The sequence below is a fragment of the Acinonyx jubatus genome, chromosome D2 (genome assembly GCF_027475565.1).
Source record: "Acinonyx jubatus isolate Ajub_Pintada_27869175 chromosome D2, VMU_Ajub_asm_v1.0, whole genome shotgun sequence".
Classification (NCBI taxonomy): domain Eukaryota; kingdom Metazoa; phylum Chordata; class Mammalia; order Carnivora; family Felidae; genus Acinonyx; species Acinonyx jubatus.
The window spans coordinates 50,174,603-50,196,112 of record NC_069393.1 but is presented as its reverse complement, the minus strand read 5'-3'; the positions used below and the strand labels follow the sequence as shown (position 1 = coordinate 50,196,112).

Genomic DNA, 21,510 nt, shown 5'->3' with positions numbered 1-21,510 from the left:
CTATCTCTTCAGATATTTAATTTCATATTCCTAAATCCACCTATAAATCATAAAATAAGAATGAGGCTGTACAAAATAATCATCAGAGAATAAGAAACAGATATTAGAAATTAAAAATCAGATGGCAAAAAAAAATCATTGGAAGGAGAAGATAAAGCTGAAATAAAAGCAAAACGATAGAAAAACAGAAGAGATACAATGAGAGGATCCGTTCAGCAGGCATTACATCATACTAGTAAGAGAATATATAGTCTAATTGGATTCAAGAGTAAGGTCCTAAAAAGCTGGTTGCAAGCTGCAGACTCATGGAGTTGAGGGAAGAGGGTTGTTGCCTGGTGGGTTCACTTTAGGAACACTGGGTAGTAAGTCAGTGTTTTCATCGTGAGGCCTCAGATGTCGGTACCTGTACCGTAGGTCTTTTGCCTAGGGCTGTTCTTTTTACATCCAGAGAAGAGTCCTTCAATATCCTACCTGGGTTGGTCATCACCTTGCTCTCCTAGGACGAGGCAGGGGGAAAAAGAGCATAGGGTCTCACTGCTTAGTATGCTGAATTTCATTACATTCGTCTGTTTTCATTGAGCATTTCACCCTTATCCTCTTTTTTGCCTGGTATCTCTAAATCCAAAACCGCTAATTTACTTCAGCTTCTCCAGAGACAAATGTCCAGTGTCCAGCAAGGATTTCATCTTACCGCACAGGATGGGGAAAGTCACCTGCGGCTCTGGTTCCTTTCACAGGCTTGCAATCACCCCGTTCCAGAGCCTCTCATTCCAGAGGCTTTCTGGGATTCTGGGAGATTAACTGGCTGTTTCTTCCCAGGATCTACTCCCAAATTCCTTTCAGGGCACTTGAGTACCAACTTTCTCCACTGCACTAAGTCCATTGCCACAGGTCTGTTTGCTTTTCATCCTCCAAAAACTTGTTGGTGTTGCCCATCTGCTGTTGCCTCTTGTGTTCCCCATCATTACAGTGGTGTTTTGGCAGGACTGACACTAAACACATGTTCAGGCCACCAAATTCTAACTCGAAGCTGCCATATCCAAATCTTACAACCACAGAAACTGCCCCAAAAGATGAGCCTCTTTTTTTTTTTTTTTTACCAATTTTCAAACACCCATAGCTTTTGTTTTTATACATACACCAGATCAGCTAAGATATTTTTCCAATTAACGTTTATCATCATTTTCTTTTTTTAGTCATAAGAAAACCTTATCCGAGAGAATCCTTTTCTGGATGCCATAAAAGACTCTTTGTTTTTAAATGTTTATTTATTTTTAAGAGGCAGGGAGGGGGAGAGAGAGAGAGAGAGAGAGAGCAAGAGAGCATCTGAGCAGGGGAGGGGCAGAGAGACAGGGAGACACAGAATCTGAAGCAGGCTCCAGGCTCTGAGCTGTCAGCACAGAGCCTGATGCAGGGCTCAAACCCACAAACCACGAGCTCATGACCTGAGTCAAAGTCAGATGCTTAACCAACTGAGCCACCCAGGTGCCCTGAGACTTTTTTTTTTTTTAAGTTTATTTATTTTTGAGAGAGGGAAAGAGAGCATGAGTGCCCATGCAAGAAGGAGGGGGGCAGAGAAAGAAGGAGTGAGAGAATCCCAAGCAGGCTCCACAATGTTAATGCAGAGCCTGACTTGGAGTTCAGTCCCACGAACTGAATCGTGAGATCATGACCTGAGCCGAAATCAAGACTTGGACACTTAACTGACTGAGCTGCCTAGGCACCCCTGGTTACCGTAAAAAAGTTTTTATTTATGGACTCATTAATTTAGTCTCAAACCAGCAGATTTCTAAATACTAGATTATAATTGAACAAAGAAAATAGAGATATTTCCGGCAATAAAGCTGTTTTCGTTAACTTCTTCTTGTGACTTCAAATCTAGCCTATGGTGACCTGAATTGAAAGGTATTTGCCTCAATGGTCAGGTATTTTCCAGGAAGACCTTGACTACTGTCAGTCATCAGAAATACTGGAATCTTTGCTGTCTGGCTTCTAAAGACAGGCAAAGGAGGGATGATCAGAAAGTTTAAAAAATAATTAAGCATGAGAACTTTTCTCACAACCAAATTATCACATTTTCTTCACTCTCATCCCAAAGACACAAATCTGAAAACTCTTAACCTGAAGATTTTTATCTTTAGGCTGAAAACTCAGGACTTGTCCTAAACACTAAATTCATAGTTATAGAAATAAGAAATTACTATAGGGTAAAATACCAACATTGCATTTTTTATCTAATTCCACTCAAAAGGAGACATATTGGGGCACCTGGGTGGCTCAGTCAGTTAAGTGTCTGACTTCGGCTCAGGTCATGGTCTCACAGTTCGTGAGTTCGAGCCCCACATCAGGCTGTTTGCTGATAGCACAGAGCCTGGAGCCTGCTTTGGATTCTGTGTCTCCCTCTTTCGTCCCCTTCCCCACTTGTGCTCTCTCTCTCTCTCTCAAAAAAAAATACACATTAAAAAAAAAATTTTTTTTTAAAGGAGCACATATTGCCTCCTGCTACTACTTATGACAGCCCTGGAAAGAAAACCAAGCATCTAACAAAAAAGGTTCCGATAGGGGGAAAAATTAAATTGTTCTATTTCTCGAGCTGGTTGGTAGTTACATGGATGTTCACTTTTTAATAATTTATCGAACTGTACATTTTACATTTCAAAAGTTTCATGTGATATGTTTTGTAATAAAAATTACTTTTTTAACAGTTAAAAGAGAAATGGATAAAAAGTCAAATTTCATTTGTCATGAAACACCGTGCTATAATCTTACTTGTCTAAAATTATCATGCACACTGACATGGAAAAGGGAGAAAAGTCATCATGATTTACCTTAAGTGCCTAAACTGGAGTTTCCCCAAATTTCAATAGTTATTGTCAGATGAAGAAACTGAGGAACTTAACAGTTAATTAGTAAGGTTACTAATAGTGATGGAATTAGCACTAATTCCAAGTGCTGTATGTCCAGTTAAGGGCTCCCTTAACACTTTACGAGGAGAAAGAACTTTCCACTTTTCCAAAGTTTTGAATTTAAAAACAGGATATCAAAGCTGATGGTCTCTGTTCTGCTGTCTGTGAGTTTCCTGAGATCCCCAGGGAGGAAGCAGAGATCCACCAGGTATGGCTGTGAAACTGATAAACGAAGGGTGGTTCTTAGTTATTTCACTTACTTCTAGTTAGTTTAAAAATGCACCTGCTGCCTCAGAAGTTACTTTAACTCAAATGCAAATAAGAAACCTACGAGTGGTTAATAACCTCATGTTCAAAGGGAACATCTCTTTCCCATTCACAAGGTTTCCAAAGGAGGGATATTCCCTGTCCACCCCCATCTTCTCGCCCTACACCATATTCCTCCCCATAGAGGTGGAACAGTTCATTTGGTTAGTACGTGACAACCGTTTCTCAGTTTTCAAATGGACAGAGTTTTTCTACAAAAGATATTAAGCATAAGACATTCAGCTTCTTTCTCTGTTTCTCTAGCTGGACAGTGAAAGGCAGGAACCCGGGTAGTTCTGCTCTGCAGCCTCAAATTTTGTTCCAAAGCCTACACCAGGTGGAGGTTGCACAAGACCATGTTCACCTTCACACCACACTATGTCTTCCCATCTAGACTTCATCAATAATGAAGCAAATATTTTGTCTACCTGCTGAGGCGTGTATCTGTTTTTTAATTAGCGGGGAAGGGCTGGTGCTTTCCATGGGTCCTCCTTAAAGACGCCACCACTGCCTTCGGGTTAGAAGTCAGAGGACATGGACCTGATCCCACAGATCTCAGTGGGTTCTTGTGCCCACAAACACTGGTGTTTTAACAGCAGTATGTAAGCAAACTGAGTGGTGAGGAAGCTTTCTAAGGTGTTGTTCGGTGGATACTTTAATTACTTCTGCCCTAGAGGGCAATATTAAACTGAGATTTAGGGATTCTGGTTCCTCCCAGAGCCAACCCTTCCACACATGTCCATGATCTGGGGCAAGACACAATCTTTCTAGCCTTCGAAAGACTTTAGCTTCCTCATCTTTTGAAGGAAGGGATAACTTCCCTATTTTTTAAGGTACTTTCCAACTCTAAAGGGCAGACAAGGCTTTAATAAATGTATTCTGGGATTTTAAAAGCAGACGTTGACATTGTATACCTGGGCCTCACAGTTCCTGAAGGTCAATGACCTTCCACCTCATGGCTGGGGCACCTCACCCTTCTCAAGCTCAGTGACATTCTGAATGTACATCATCACTCAGAACTGATCCCCCGCATAGCGACAAGACACTCTAAAAGTTCCCCGTGCCCTCTGCCACCAGCCACACAACCATCCCCTGCACATCCTCTCTTATGTCTCCCTCCTTCCCTGCTTAACCAGCCGCTACCCTTTAACCCATTCCATTCTCCTGACTGTTGCCCACTGTCCCAGCCTGTCTGTGCCAGTCTCCTGTGCCTCTCTACTCCACCGAGGGCCCAGATGGAATTGGCAGTGCCAGTGATACTCATATCACCACTTCCAATTCTCTGAGCACTGCTGGAGAGAGTCAGGGAGATGGGGAAGATTCCTTTTACCACTGGTCAGGCCCAGCCACCTCTGGCTCCCTATGATGCTCAGATGTGCAGCTACTCCAAGCTCTTCCCCTTCCCCCTCTCCCAACTTTACCCCTCACTCCCAACTTACTTTGACCAAATCAACTAGCCTCGTCTGTTGTTGCTCTTACTTCCCAACAGAAGGCAATGGATCCATTTCGGATCCAGCCACCCTCCCTCCCAGCTCCCAACTTCCCTTTCTAAATCTTTTTGCCTTTATGTAACCTCTTTTCCCCTCTAGGTCACGTCTGTTTTTCCATGAACAATTATCTGTGCCATGACCTGGGCAATCAAATAATTTATTTTTCAAAAAAGGACCTTCTTGTAGAATGAAAGTGAGGATTATTTGTCCAGGTATTTGTAGTATCTATCCAAACATTATCCTATAAATAAACTGGGGTAACAGGTGTGAACCGAGGCTGTCCTGGGTGATCCGGACATAGAGCCACTGTCTCTTGCTCCTACCACCACCACCCCCCCCTCCCCGCCGACTACTTGTGGAGGGCCTGGTGCAGGAATCACCCTCCCACTCCCTCTCCTGATCTTCAGTCCCTCCCTCTCCACTGGACAGCCACCACACTCTCAGGCTTTTCTTATGCTTTTTAGTCACTGGCCTCTCAGATTTTCACAGTGCAATCACAGTTTACGCTCACTCCATTTCCTTCCCATTCAGGGACCCCTCAGGCATCTATCTGGCGACTTATCTCTGACTTATCTCCACTGCCCAACTGACTCCATCCTCAAAGGCTGCTGACAATGGTCTCCCAGATGAGTCCAATGGCTTCTTCCCAGTCTTTGATCCTCCACCTTCCAACCTTATCAGCCTCCGCCAATCTTCCTCTCTCACCTTTCCTGACCCAGTCCTTTCCTTGTTCTCTTGCTTCCCTCTTCTCAGCATCCTGACAGCCTCTTTCTGTCTCCCTCCAAGCACACAAATACTGGTTTTTCCAAGGCTCTGCCCTGGCCTTCTCACCCACACCGTGAACCCTTCTCACAACTTAATCCCTTCACAAGGATGCCCCAAATCTTCCTCTATTTGCAATGGTCCACAGGCACACAAATGTGAACATATCCAAATGCAAACTTATCGCCACTTCCATTCATGAGACAAACACTTATTGGTTGCATTCTACTACTAGCAGGTGCCTTTACTAGTGGTTCTTCTTGACTATTTCAATTCCTGCCATTGCCATCCAGTCCCTCCGCTTCCATCTTTCATTTGTCCCTCAACTCCCTCATGTAATTAGTCAACAAGTCCTGTCGCATTCACTTCTATGGTGTCACACCCAACCCACCTGCTCCCACCCTAATTTATATTCTCTGTTGCTTCTCTTCTGGAGAGTATTTTAATAGCTGCCTAACTGGACTGCCCGTGGCTCCTCTGATTCAGATTAATTTTCTTAAAGCATAGCTTTAATCACATCACCTCCCCCACCTTAAAATACCTTTGATGGTGATATACTGCCTGCAAAATGGGCTCCTTAGCCCAGCATTCAAGACCATCACAGTAGGGTCCTAGCCTTGCCATGCAGCCTTCTGGCCGACTATCCTGCCTCCAGGTTCCTCACCCTTCAGCGTAAGCATGTCCCTCTCCATTTCTGGATATGCTCCTACATCCTTTTATTCAGGTCTTAGTATAGGCTGGTTCCACCTCTCTGCCAGCTGAAGTCTTACTAATTGTTTAAGGCCTTGCTCAGGATGCCTGAATTCGGTCTTATTTAAGTTTTTCCTTCTCTGAAATCACAAATAATTTTCTTTGTGCCTCTCTCACAGTTCTTCCATGTAATATAGCCTTTGGTTACCTCTCCTATGCTCCTTGCATGACTCTCAAACCTCTTAAGGAAAGGGTGCCAAGGCCTGATTAACCTGTATACTCTTTATACTGCTTTATATATAGTAAGCTGAGAGGCTGAAATATTCAAGTTAACTTGGTATCCATCATATATCATGTAAAAGAATGAAAACGCATTTAATATCATCAAAGTTAATTATGCCATATTCTTAGGAAGGCCTAGAAACAAACCATTTCTGCTGTTGGTTCAAGGATACATGAATGTTAGATCAAGGATATATGAATCATTTTACTAACTTTGCAGGAGAATTGTGCATTCTTTATTGGTTCCTTAAACTACAGACAGGTACAGAGATAGACCAGATCTTAGAGAACATTTAATTCCTCCCCAAACCACACCTCCCCCTGCCCTTGTCCTATCCCAGCTACCAAGGCTCCAGTTGAGAAAATAAAAGTTTTGAGAGAGGAAGCTGTTCCCATTGGTCACATAAATCAGAAGTCATAATTGTAGCCATTCCATTTATTAAGGACCTAGTGTACATCAGACATTTTACAAATGTTATCCAGCCCCATGACAATCCTTCGAGGGAGGTGGTACTACCCCCTTAGAAGATGAGAGAATGCTCAAGAAAAGTGAAGTAAGTTGCTACAGAGGGCCCTGCTTATTAGGGGCAGAGTTGAGCTTCAGCCCTAATTCTATTTGGTTGTCAAATCTAGGCTTTTCTAATTGGACACTGTGGCAGAGGCAAGACCTACCATATGTCTTGACTCCTGTCCTACTGTTTCTCCAGTGAATAATTATGCCAACTAAGCAAGCACACATACTTAGAAGTTGTAAGTCATTTTGTTTGAAACTGGAGGCATGAAAATTAAATAGTAGCTTCATTACTATGAAAGTTCTAAGGTTAATAACTGCCAACATCCTGACTCTTGTCAAAAAACTTCCCCAATCTGGAAGAGAGATATGTTTTCCTGCTTTTTCAATTCATAAGTACATTCCTTGACTTAAAATACATTTGCCCAACCACATTCAGCAAGTATTTTTGAGCTCCTAGATGTCCAAGGCACATGGGAGGGCACAAAGTTGAAGACGAAACAGTTTTACTTGGAGAGTTTACAAGCAACAGGCAGTCAATAATGGATTAATGGTAGGAACCTCTCCTCCCCTACTTAGGGGAGCTCTGGTTAATTTAGGGACTTCCCACAAGAAGTCAAGACACTTAAGTTCTAATCCCTGCTCTGCAGCCTTGGCAAGTCTTCTCGCTGTGTCTCAGTTTCCTCAGCAAAGGGACTGGTACAAAGGAATGAATTGTGCTAAGTAGTCTCAAGGTCGCTTCTAGTTTTAAATTTCTATTATTGCCCAGCTTACTCTTGAAATTAGATTACACTTTTGAAAGCGATCACAACTACTGTCAGGGAAAGGGACCTGCTGGATGCCCACTCCTCTTTAACTTTGGGAGTACCGAGTTCTAAAAACATTGCTACAAGAGTAAAGCTGACTAATATCCTTCCAAAGTTTATCATTTATAATAATAAAAAGTATACTAAAGTTTACCCTCCAAGGAGGGTACACTACATTTGAATTCTTCCATTACATCATTGCCTGATTATAGCTTTAATTCTTTATAATACATTTAAGATGTTTAAAATATAATTTTAAGTATCTTCTCCTTCCATCTACTCTTCTGTAGAGTTACTGACATTAACGACAACAAAGAAGAGAGATACGGCCTCTTGTATTCACTTAGTTAAACTGAGACTTCATATTAAGTGCTACTTCCGATGGACCTTCCCAAGCTTCAGCTAATGCTGAAGTTGGTGAAAACAGCAGGGAGGGAGGAATATAGAACTATGGGTATTTAAAATATGAGTTTTAAAACATATAGGCCTTTGGGAACTTGACCTTGTTGATTCTGTTTCAATATCCTGCACTTGTTTTCAATTAGCACAGGTAATGTTTTTAAGCACCCAGTCTTATACCATAATATGCTTTCTCTTGACAAGGCTCCCTGTGCCTTATCTTTCTTCACACTCAGCATCTTAGGATGTGATGCTCAAACGCATCTTGTGCCATCAGTTAAACAAGCACAGAGGAGGAAATGAATCAACCAAAAGAAAACTGGAAGGAAAAAAAAAAAAAAACTGTACCATCTCAGTGCCTTGCTCATAAAAGGCACTGACTTTCAACTGTCAAAGATAGCCCTACCAAGAAACGAGGAAAGAGAATTTGTTCATTCGCCAGTCAACAAATACTGAGTGCCTAATATATGCCAGGTACTGTGCTAGGTGCTAGAGTTACAGCGGTGAGCAAAACAGGCAAAAATCCCTGCCACAGTGGAGGTTACACTCTAGTGCAAAGAGACAGGACTTAAAGAATACCTAAACAAAACCACTTCAGATAGCGATGAAGTGCTATAGAGAAAATAAAATAGGATTGGGTGTGGTTCCTGGGGTGAGGGGTGAGAAGCTATTTAAGATGATCAACAGGGCCTTGCTGAGTACATTCAGGACGTGAGTCCTGAACGCTAAGAAAACTTTACTCTTAATCCTACAAATGTGGAATGAGGTGGGAATGAGTCAAGTCAGTCTTTAAGGGTGGTCACAGTGGTTCAAAGTTCTGTATTAACGGCAAACTAAGTTCCTTTTTGGTTTGCCTTAAAAAAAAAAAAAAAACCCAAAGCCTAAATCTTTAACTGGGACTTCTACTTAGGGGCCACTTGTTTTTCTTTTAAGATCCACCAACTTTTCAAGTTTGTGCTAATTACTTTAGCGGTACTTAAGTACAGGCAATTACTAGAAGGACTCCTTCAGAACCCAGTACCTCACCTGACACCATCCAAATTCTGAATGAGACAGGACCCAGCCTTGCAGCGAATCAGCGCTCCTCCGCCGACTCATTAATGCAGCCAGGTGGAATCCTGTAACCTTTCCAAGAATGGGAAACGAGCTTCGGGAAATCTGGGGAACCTGACACCCCAAAGTTCCCACACATTGAGGCAGGGGCAAAAAAACAAGCCGCCGCTCTTTTGCGTGAACTCTCCCCCGCCCCTCCAGGCGTCATCGCTGCAGAAGGGCCGCTGTCCCCGGGTCGGAGGCACACTGCGAGTACGCGCGCGTGTGTACCCCGCATGAATCATCGGCGCCCGGGTCTGCGGGCGATGATTCATTCACCGCCCTGGAGCTCACGGCCACACGTTCCGGGCGTACTATGACGGCCGCACACGCAGCTTCCTTAATATTAAACAAATGTTTCAAAGTACGAATGCCCGGAGCCAGAAACGTGTAGACCCAGGCGAGGCGGCGGGGAGGAAACGGCACGTTTCGGCCGCTGTCCGACCGTTCCCGGGGCCGGGAGGGGAGCGGCGGGCACGTCCGCCCCCTGGGCCCCCCGTCCGCCTCCCGGGCCCCCGGCACCCCCCCCCCCACCTCGGCACGCGCGTCGGCGGCGCCCGCAGGGGGCGCGGAGGGCGCACAGGTGGGTCCCCGCCCGGCCCTGCCTCCCGCCCCTCCCCGCCACTCGACGAAGGCCGACGCTCCCTCGCCAACGCGCCTCCCGCTCGCCCCTTCCCTCTCCGTGACATCTTATATAATAACCCGAGCTAATCAAAACGGAAGCGACGCGCGCTGCCGGGGCCCGTCTCGCGGCCGGGGCTAGATGCTCGCCCCCCGAGCCCGCGGCCCCCGAACTAGGCGCCCGGGCGCGCGGCTCCGGGGCGGGGGGGAAGGGCCCGAGCGCCGCCCCGGCTGGTCCCTCCTCGCAGAAGGCGCCGCTCTTGCCGGTCCCCGTCAGGAAGCCGCGAGCGTCACAAACTGCGTCAGCTTCTTCAAACACATTTCATGGTCTCCCTCCAGCCCGGGAGCCGGCTGCTCCCGAGGCGGGGCCGCGGCCGGGGCTGGAAGGAGCCCCTCCGGGGAGGAGAAAGTTCCTCGGGGCCCTCCCCTCGCCCGCACCGCGCCCGGCCCCGCCGCGCCTCCAGCCCCTCTCCGCGCGACGCCCGCCCCGCCGCGCAGCCCGCCAGCCCGCGCCAATGTCAGCTTGGGCAACTTGTGACCCCCGGGCGCCGGGCGGCCCCCTCCCGCCCGCCGGGCTCGCCCGGCGCCGGGGGCCTCCCCCTCCACTCCCCCCCGCCCCCCCCCGGCCCAGCGGAAAGCGGCGACGCCAGAAACTTCCCCGGGCCGCGCCGGGCGGGGAAGCCGCCCGGGTCCCCGTGCATCGCCCTTACCTTGCTCTCGGGAGGCCACGATCCGGGCGGGCCGCGCGGGGCGCGTGGTGCGCGAGCGCGCGCGCGTGGGGCGGTAGGTGAGGGAGCCCGCGCCGGCGGGGGCGGGGCGGGGCAGCGGGGGTGCGGGCGGCGCGGGCGGGGGCGGGGGGGCCGGTCCGGCGGGCGGGCGCGAGGAGAGCGGAGCCGGCGGCGGCGGCGGCGGCGGCGGCGGGCGCGGGGCGAGCGCGCCGAGGGGGCGGAGGAGTTGCCGTGGGTTTGTTTACGCATTGCTGCCCGGCTCGGGGCACAGCCCGCACTCCCTGATTGGACACAAACTGGGGCACAGCCTCTCGCCGCCGCCCGCCAGGCCTCCTCGAGCAGCCGCCGCGCAGCTCCCGGAGCGCCCTGCCCGGCACGGCCCGCGGCGGCGCCCGGGCCTGGAGGGGACGAGCCGCGGCGGCCGCCGGCGGCGGGCGCGGAGCCACTCGTCGGCCCAAGGCTCGCCATCGCCCACCTGTAGTGGCCCGACCTTGGCAAGGAGAAATTCGAAACTTCTGAGCTGGGGACTTCGTGTCATTCAGCTGGAGAAGGGGCACTTTCTTCCCCCCCACCACAGACGGAGGAAGCTTGCCCTTGAGTGGATAGAAAGCAGCGGCTCAAATGTGCCCCTTCGGCGATGGTCAAGCCGAACCTTCCTCTGTAAGCTATCCCTGGGAGCTCAGTTTCCTCCCGGGCCTTCAGCTTCTCGGCTTGTATTCTGTCCTCACGCAGCATTCAAAGTTGCCATCCCAGAAATGACCTTGCCTCATGATGCCTAAGATCCCAGATGACTCCCCATGGCCTCAACCTCCGATTCCTCAGCCTCAGAGTATTCCACACCTGGGCCTCCACTTGTCCGTCTCCTCTCCACTGACAACCCTCACCCCCAAAACCTTTGCCTGCAGACAACACCTTAGGCGCCCCCGTTCTTTCCAGATGGATTTTGATCCTGCTCCGTTCTCTGCCACAAACCCAGAGAACCCTGTAGCTCCCACGGCTTGTCAAACCCTCATGGACACAGCTTGTCTAGCATCTCCTACCGTCTCTGTGCAGTCTCCACCAGCCGGGTGCAGAACCCACCCCTTGTGGCCGGCATCAGTTTGGCTTGAGGGTCAGTCATGTGCCTACTCTGTGCCCCCAACCAGTCTGTGGATTCCTTAAGAACAGGAGCCTGGTTTTAACAGGGCCCTGGGGATGGGAGAGATGAAGGCTGTAAGAATAAAATTGTCACTGAATGTCTGCAGCTCTGCTGGTGCCGGAAGGACTCAAGAGAGTCTCTATCAAGAGGGTCTCCTGATAGTCTGCAAACCTCATCTTGCAAAAAGCAAATACTTCCAAAACCCGAGAATGCCCTCCATTTCCCCTGTGTCTCTGTCTTTTCCCTGCCACACGTAGCTATGTGCCCTCTATACTCTTAATGGGCACCTGATAACCCTTGGGGGAGTAAAACTGAGATGTTCCCTAAGCTAAAGCTCAAGGTGATTAAAGTGAATATAGTAAATCATGAAGGAATAGACATGAATGCCCAGGAACCCAGTCATTTTACAGATAATTCCTGGGGCTAAGAGTCCCTCAACCCTGACAGCTAGTATGGATTTGCCAGTCTCCAGCCAAACACTAGGGAAGTAGACCCAGACCCTCCCCGACTCCTGAGACGGCTGGATTTCTTTCTCTCTTTAGATTCACTGCTTCCAGTCCCACTGGGAAAGCTGTCTTTGAATTCTGAGGGTAAATCCAAGTGAAAGTAAAGTTTTCTTTCCCAGGCAGTTCCATAGTGATGATTCAAGGCAGCAAATTAGTTACAAACGTGCTGAAAGAACTGGAAGTGCAACCAGGGGAAGGTGAGGCAATCCTGAGATTAGCAACTGCTGGATGCATCTCTCCCCTAGGGCTGGAGGGACAAAGGGAAGAGGCTGCCGGAACCTTGAAGGTCTTGCCCAGTGCGAGCTGAAGCCATGAAGGAACTTACAAAGAATGCTGAAGATGCCTCCCATAGCAAAGAAATCCCTCTCACCCGCCAGGGCCACCCAGTGGTAGAAAGTAGAAGCCAGGGGACAGGATGACAGAGAGCAGGGGTCAGAGCCCCTACAGTGCAGATCAGAGGAGGGAAAGGAGGTGGATCAGAGAGCACAGTGGCAGGCCACTGACATTCCGGGCATGGGTGCAACATCTGGTTACCCCGGGGACTCTTCCTTCACAGGGATTCTGCAGGGACAGAGCACACTTTGTTTCTGAGCCCCAGCACTCCCTTCCTCCTTCTGGTCCCTCTTTGCCCTTTTGCTTCCATTTCTCCTTCTAGCTTCTTCTCTACCATAATTCCCTTATATTTCCTTTTTCTCTCTTATTCTGTGGCTCCCATTTTTCTCTTTGGGTTCCAGTATACTTCCTCCTGACTTCTCTTCTCTCCATGGAGTCTCTGCTTCCCTCTTTGTCCTACTCCTTCCTGAGCAGGATGGCAGCCTTCTTCAGCATGAAGGAGATCAATGGGTTCCTGTGGTAGGTCATGGAATCCGGACCTATCGTATAGTTCCCCTCCAGACACCGTGCGCGGCATTTCACATATGTGATCTCATTTTATCTTCACCTCACCTGCTAGCTGGGCACCCTTGAATAAACTCCGGTGGCTTCATTATTTTCCATCGGAGGGAAGGCTTTGCTACTACAGGTCACCAACGTCACTGCTCTTAGCTTTCCTCCTCTGTTAGGTGCCTCCCTCCCCCCTTTCTTTTTCTTATCCCACATCTCTTCCTTCCACTAGCTCAACTATTTTTCCTAAATCTCAACTCTCAACAGCCTAACAGATCTGTAGTCTAAATTGGCATTTCAGCTGACTTTGGCAGGGTGGGGAGAATTCAATAAATGGAGATTGAGGAAAAGCATTCTTCGTGGGACAGTGAATAAAATGGTCCAGTTTGAATGAACAAAAGGTACAGGTAGGATATAGGACCAGATTTCAAATATTTGCCTTTAGAGTTCAGCTAAGACAGACTACGCAGAAACACAAATTCACCTTAAGTATATTCAGCGTGTGTATAATTCATAGAATTAGAATCATAATATTTTAAAGCCAGAAAGAAATCAAGACCTTGTCTTGATTTGTCCATTTTTAAGTGAATGAACTGAGGCCTACCAGGCTTAGGTAGCTGGAGTATTACGGTAGTTAACCACGGACATTAGAGGGGTGCCTGGGTGACTCAGTCGATTAAGTGGCTGACTCTTGATCTTAGCCTGGGTCATGATCTCATGGTTCATGGTATTGAGCCCCACATTGGGCTCTGCACTGGTGGCATGGAGTCTGCTTGGGATTCCCTCCCTCTCTCTCTCTCTTTCTTTCTCTCTCTGCCCCTCCCCTGCTCATGTGCATGCACATGTATGCACCTTCTCTCTCAAAAAGATAAATAAACTTTTTAAAAAAGCAAAAAAGTGTGGACATTAGAGTTTGAATACCTGTGTTCAAATGCCCCCTTTGACAAATGTTAGGTTATTTGACCTTGAACTTATCAGTGTTTAAGATTCCTCATCTATAAGATAGGAAAATGATAGAATCTATCCCAGTGGGCTGGTGTGAGAATTAAATGTTCTTACAGGTAAAACACATAGCACAGTGCCGGGCACATAGTCAGTCTTCACTAAATAGAGGTGAATATTATTATGATTTCCCACGGCTATTTGGCTGGTAAATACCAGAGTCAGAAATGGTCCCCAAACCTTTTAAACAGTAATTGAGTGTTCTCCCCATTTCTTAGAAGCCATATCTTAAGATGCTGTCTGTGAAAATATGGCGGCTCCTCTGGCCTGGTGTTCTCAGTTATCCTCCGGGCTACCATTCCTCTACACCTCCTGCTATCTGCTGTGCCACCGGCCTCAGCAATCCCACCATACAATCAGTATTGCATCCTGTGAAGTTCTGGGTGGGGGGCATGAAAAATTAGCAATGGGCACATTCCACATTAAGCAATGTAGTTTACAAGTTCCGATATCCTCAAATTTTACTCATTTAAATTTCAAAGGACAAAAAATAATTGTTGAATTAAAGGGGTTTGAGTTATCTGTCATCCTGCAGCCTGTAGAGTGTCAAACTTACCGGCTTAAATTTTGATGGTTCCTTAGAGGAACTCACTGGGACCAAGAAAAAGCCTTGGTTTAAAAAGTGAGTGTCCAATCCTTCAATAAATTGTGATGGAAGAGAATTTTCTTTCTCTCTCCACCTTTCCTTTCTGAGTCTCTGGCCCCACTTTTCAAAACTCCCCAACCCCATGATCTTCATGTAGTTCACTCTCTGAAATGAACCGTGTTACTCACCTTTTTAAAAAAAATTTTTTTTTTAACATTTATTCACTTTTGAAAGGCAGAGAGAGACAGAGCACGAATGGGGGAGGGGCAGAGAGAGGGAGATATAGAAACAGAAACAGAAGCAGGCTCCAGGCTGTCAACACACAGCCCGATGCAGGGCTCGAACTCATGAACCGTGAGATCATGACCTGAGCCAAAGTTGGCTGCTTAACCGACTGAGCCACCCAGGTGCCCCATTTTTTTTTTTAATCTCTTAGACCTAGCTCGGTATCTGGGGCCTTCCAGGTGCCCACATGCTGTTGAGTGGACTTGAGCAATGCCACATGTACCGAAAGGATGCCCTCTTCCTCCCCCTTCAAATCTTTCTCTCTTCAGTTGACATCCTTAGCTAGTTATCAGCCTGTTGCACTAATTCACTGGAAAGCACGACAACAGCTGAGTGTGAAATAAATGTGCATTTTACAACATAAACTACATTCAAAGAGGGGTATTTTAATGGTGTAAATCCAGGCAGTATTTTAAGAGGGGCGGGAAGACATTTTTGGGGGCAGCTGGACTTTCCTAACACCTTTGCATCACACCGCACAAAATGGAACTTACCTCTCATATAAATAAAAGCTCTTTGACTTTCATTGTAACACATTTCACTTCAGATTTCTTAGGCTAAATTGTAGACGGCCTCCATTCTGCATATGGCTGTATTAATTATCCTGCCTAAGTCATTTCCTAAAAGGCACAGTTTTCTTTAATCTTTAAAAAAGTTAATCGTCGTCCGTTTTTCTCTTTTACTTCGAAGCCAGAGAAAGACCCAATGCCCTGACCACTCACTGACCACTATACCAAAGACTGCTACATAGAGAGCATTTAGTAAATGGTAGTTATTTTATTATTGTTATTTACTATCAGTGTTACCACCATACAGAGAGTACAAAGGCTCATCTTTGCTTTCCTTCCAGATTTCTTTCAAAAGTTGGACTTTAGCATCACTTTAGGAGGAGAGGATAATTCACAGAAATCCAGTTTTCCGGGTACCACTTGCTTTTGCTTCTGAAAGAGAGGCTGGAAGGATGGTTGGGGTTAATTGTGCTGCTGGGGGCCTATAATCAGCCGGGCACTATCGATCCCTAGTCTGCCCTCCATAATATTCACGATAAAATGGGGATCACACAGGCAATCTCTGGCCCAAGAATAGTTCATAATGACAGGCCAAAGATTTGTTCTCTGACTGTGCTGACAATTCCTTTAGGGCTTTCTCCTGGTTGGACCAGAACATTCTCTGTGTCTAGCTCTGTTTGTTTTTATGCCTCAGACAACAACTTAGAAAAGAGAATCTCCCCAGTGGCTTCCCAGCAAATAATTCTTTTGGTCTCGACTATAGTACTTCATTTCCTTCCCTTAGGACACTTTTTGCACCATGATCATCAAATGGTGTGATTTAACCGTCTTCTTCTCTTTGATGATGCCAAAAACAAACAAAACCTCTCATTACTGGTTTTGATGTCCTTTTCTGGGTAGGTGTTCTTCTGTGGTCCACTGTATTTCTGCACTGTACTTGACTTACCAGGCTTTCCCTGCTCCCTTGCTTTCCTCAAGTGTCTATTACCCCCTGAGCATCTGGTCGTTTATATTTGAACATCTGGTCTTTTTGATTCATAGCAAAAATTGACTTTGGCCTTCTAATAATGAGATTTTTCAAGCATCACGGAATCATAAAATGTTAACGGTGGAAGGACTTCTGCAGATAACAGAGGCCGATCGATTCCTTTTATAGTATAAAACCAAGACCCAGAGAAGCCAAGTGTCAGATGCAAAGCTACACAGCCTATGGTGGGGGAAAGCTAGAACCAGACCCAAGACTTCTGCTTCATTTGTTTCTTGTGAGTTGGATTATGATCCCTGGAAATAATACTATGAGGAATTTATAAGTGTCTTCCTCCAACATGTTTACCTTTTCATATAAGTGGTTTTCCTAATACATTTCCAGGAGGCTCCGAGAAATAAGAATTCCACAAGTGAAAAAAAATGCAGCCACAGGAAGGCATGACTTACAGAGTTGGGACTCAGTGATGATGATGACGACGACTGACGATAACCAGTTCTCACATTTCTATGCTGTCAGTTCTACTATTTTGTTCTCTATAGTCTCAGCTATTTCTGGGTTTCAAGCCTTCTGGAAGCCTAGCTCATTTAGCTTAGGGTTCTTGATGAGGGTGATGGGTGGGTTTTCAGGAGCTGCCTTCCATAGGAATGGTGATGACTTTAAATAGTTAGAGATCTACCCCTAAGTACACATTTGGAAACTTTTCTAAAGTTGAGGAGGTGTGTTCCTAAAATAACGCCAAGTGTTGCATACAAAAAGCATTCCCCGGTCAGGCAATCTGAAAAATACGAAATGAATCAGAATTAAATAGCTTAGGGTCAGCTGGTTCAATTTTACCAGAATTCACAGGATCTTTAAAACAGTAATGTGAATCCTGAATTTCTAAGGGAGGGTGGTGAAATGTGTAGAATTTCCCAAACATATTTGACCATCAGATCATTTATGGGACTTGGGTAACATGGAACAAACTTTAGGAAATGTTAAATATCCTTTGAGGTTCAATTAGAGTCTATGGTACTCCCTTTGTTCCAAAACTATCTGTTTCAAATGTTAAGATACCTTTCCCTGGGGTTTGTTGTCTTGGATATAATGACTTACCCTGTGCCTCTTCTTCTCATTATTTATCATTTTAGGACCCAGGTGCTATTATTTCTCAGCCTGAATTTCTCCACACAGAAAAAACGTAGTTCATTTAACTCTGACCTCATACCTGAGCTGCCCAATTCCTGTAATTATTTTCAACTGTCTTATTCTTTTCTATAGTTTTCAAGGTGCAGGGTCAAAAAGGTAATAATAATTGTAGTAATTACAAATAGCATTTCTGAGTGTGTGCAGTGGGCCAGATATTGTGCTAACAGCTTTACATGTAACATCCCATTTAATTGTCAACACAACCCTGTGAGGTAGATATTATGGTTTCCATTTTACACATGAGAAAACTGAGGTGAGCTTAAGTAACTTTGCCCAAGAGGGTCTCAGCAAAGGAGGGGAAGCTGGGATTGAACCTGACTGTGTTCAACTCTTAAGGATTCCAGGCCCCTGCCCTTCCAGTGTTCGTTCTGTTTTTTAATGTATGCGCTACCTTCCCAACCAGAATCCTTTAAGAGCAGTGGCCACACGGTCCAGACCACAGTAGAATCTTCTGTGCTTGACACAGCGCCTGGCATGCTGTAGCCAATACTTCCTTTGAAGAGAAAAATTAAGCAACTTGCCCAAGCCACTCAGCTAGTAAACGGTGGACCTAAGATTTGAACCATCTCCCACACCTTACGCATCATGGATTTCCCACAAGAACCCTGCTCTGTGTATCAAGTGAGCTCTTTTTCCCCTTGGAGGTCACACTCACCAGGCTTTTGATCATCCCAAACAAGGCATTTTATGCTCCCATTCACTCTACCCCACCCCCCTACCTGCCACCTGTAACGCATTCATTCTGCCCTCTCCCAAGCAGACTGTGGTTCTAGACCTAGGGAACTAAATGGCTAATACCCTGGTAAGCAAGAAAGCACTTTTATAGTTCTTGTATGCTAATTTTGCCGCAGGTGTTCTGACATTGGTTGTTCTCAACCCCAGACTTTGCATTTGGAAGCCCTTCCAGATGTTGAAATCTTTCGGTGTAAAATGAGAAGGCATGCACGGCCTGGAGGGGGTGGTGGGGCACCCACCGTGGCCCCGCTTCACCGTTGGCTCCACACGTGGTCCCAGTACCCCGCTGAGTGCCTCGGACACCCCTCACCCCCAGGCCGTGGGACGGTGGATGGCCGGACACAGCTGGGCAAAGGCATTAGCGGCGGTGTCTCTTTCCTTGACCTTGGCCTCTGCGGCCGTCAGGCTCAGCAGCTGCCCCAATGTCTCCCCGGTTGGAGCCCATTTTCCTCACTTGGGTTTCCTCCAGGCTTCAGCATGTCAGATTTGAATGGCGCAGCTGAGCATCCCCACAAGAAGGCCAGGACATCTCTGTACCCTGGCTCTAAAGTGGAGCAAAGCCAGGTCCCCAACGAGAAAGTGCCTGGCTGGTCGAATGGCCAGAGTACAAACCTGTCGAGGACACTGCTGGCTCTGTCTTGGCCCAGCCCATGTGGGCAGACCCTGCAGTGGGGGAAAGGAACTTCTTTCCTAAACTCAACGAAAGGGATGGGCATGTTGAAAGAAGGAGCCAGAATGGCTTGTATGAGCTTGAAAATGGCAGACCCAGAAGTCCTGCAGGTCAGACAGGGCTTGGCTGGCAGAGGGCTTTTAAGGCCGTGGGTCCCAAATCGTGTCTGCAGACCCCATCTCAACCAGGTGGAAAAAGGATAGCACCGGAAATAAAGTTACCCATCCTGTTTCTGAGAGAAGCATCCTGCAATTTGTAGCCATCAAAAGGAAGGACTGTGGAGAATGGGCCATCTCAGGGGGAATGGTGGAGCCAGGAGAGAAAATTAGTACCACGCTGAAGAGAGAATTTGGTGAGGAAGCCATGAACTCCTTACAGAAATCCAGAGCAGAAACACAGGAGTTGAAGAAACAACTTCACAAACTATTCAGCCAGGAACACTTTGTAGTCTATAAAGGCTACATGGATGATCCTTGAAACACAGATAATGCGTGGATGCAGACGGAAGCTGTGAACTACCATGATGAAACGGGTGAGGTGATGGACGAGCTTCCTCTGGAAGCCGGTGATGATGCCAAGAAAGTGAAGTGGGTGGACGTCACTGATCAACTCAGGCTTTGTGCCAGGCATTCCCAGTTCATTCAATTTGTGGCTGAGAAACGAGGTGCCCACTGGAGTGAGGGCACGTGTCCCAGGTGCCGTGAATACCGACTTGGAGTCTCATGAAAGCTGGGGGCCTTCAAATGGACCTGGGGGATGAGAACTCCCACTGAACAGGACAGGGAGGGATCTTCTTCTGGTGATTACTTACAAAACTGTTCACAGTATGAGGGCTTTGTGTCAGGGAATAGTATCAAACACAGGAGATCAGGACCACAGACTTTTGGGTTTTCCAGTCAGAAGAAGAGGAATATAGTCACCTGTTGTATGTGTTGTATACATGACTCTTAACCACATGATTCAACCAGTGCTCTTGGGAGAATTGTAGATGGTACAAAGATAACTTCTCACCAACCATAACCTCTGCTTTTCAGCTAGCTTGCATTTGTCACTCCTTTTTTTTCTCCTGATGTGTTAGATTGTGGTCTGATCTAATGCATAACCTGGTATTTTGCATAACGTTTGTTTTTCAAATTGAGCTTTATGTGGTCTCATAGTCATTGTTTTCAAGAACGAAAGCTCTCTGGTTATCCGTGTGTTTAGGATCTTTCATGTTGTGGGAAAGTTTCCTTCTTTATTTTATTCAAAAGGATCAAGTACTTACAAACCAGAAAAATAAAATGCAGTGACAAAATGAGCTTACTATCTAGCCCTCTGGTTATCAGAACTATTTCTGAACAGAATGGACGAAGCTCAGGATATTTGTTTCCTCTCATCTTAGAAGACCCTGTAAATGTGAATTCCTGTTGCGAAGAAGTCTTTGTCAGGAGATGTATGTAATCCCAGCCTAATAAAAATACAAATCAAGGGCGCCTGGGTGGCGCAGTCGGTTAAGCGTCCGACTTCAGCCAGGTCACGATCTCGCGGTCCGTGAGTTCGAGCCCCGCGTCAGGCTCTGGGCTGATGGCTCAGAGCCTGGAGCCTGTTTCCGATTCTGTGTCTCCCTCTCTCTCTGCCCCTCCCCCGTTCATGCTCTGTCTCTCTCTCTCTGTCCCAAAAATAAATAAACGTTGAAAAAAAAATTAAAAAAAAATACAAATCATGCTTAACTTTTCTCAGTTGAAAATATATATGTATATGTATATATATGTACATATATATGTATATACACATATATGTACATATATATGTATATGTATATATGTACATATATATGTATATACACATATATGTACATATATATATATACACATATATATATACACAGAGAGAGAGAGAGAGAAGGTTTTTAATAGTCAGTTTGCAAACACAGAGATACTCCCCTGACAATCAAGAATGAGGGGATTCCAGGGTTGCCTGGGTGGCTCAGTCCGTTGAGCATCTGACTCTTGATTTTTGGCTCAGGTCATGATTTCACAGTTTGTGAGTTCGAGTCCTGTGTCGAGCTCTGCACTGACAATGTGGAGCCGGCCTGGGATTCTCTCTCTCTGTCTCTCTCTGCCCCTTCCCCCCCTCAAAAAATAATAAACAAACATTTAAAATAAGAATGAAGGGATTCCAGTAGCAACAAATAGGTCAGAAATACATTTCTTTCCTTTCTTGTCACCTAAAACAAGCCACTTAGCGTTATTCGTATATAACACAATGCACGGAAAATTAACTCAAACCACAGCAATGAGCTTTTCATGGCTAGGGTGGAAAAGACTATTGCAGGTACTGATAACTAAGGAAACTCTTCGACAACAGTAGCTAACACTTCTATCCACTTACTATGTACCCACACTCTTGGAAGTGTTTAAGAGAACACCAGGGTTCTCTTATGTCACAG

At 46.3% G+C, this 21,510-nt stretch overlaps 1 protein-coding gene and 1 pseudogene across 4 annotated transcripts in view; one reads left to right on the top strand and one right to left on the bottom strand.

Annotated features, from left to right (window-relative positions):
- PCGF5 (polycomb group ring finger 5) overlaps window positions 1-10,724 on the bottom strand; it is a 122,847-nt gene extending 112,123 nt beyond the window's left edge. For 2 of the 4 annotated variants that reach the window (XM_053207560.1, XM_053207561.1), the window contains exon 1: window positions 10,576-10,723. The gene's annotated coding sequence lies outside the window, so the exon portion shown is untranslated. Of the gene's footprint in view, window positions 1-9,178; window positions 9,719-10,575 lie in introns of those variants that run through there. The other 2 variants (XM_053207559.1, XM_027062610.2) reach the window with 2 other exon arrangements.
- LOC128312683 (ADP-ribose pyrophosphatase, mitochondrial-like) lies at window positions 10,518-20,539 on the top strand (annotated as a pseudogene).
- The last annotated feature ends 971 nt before the right edge of the window (window positions 20,540-21,510 follow it).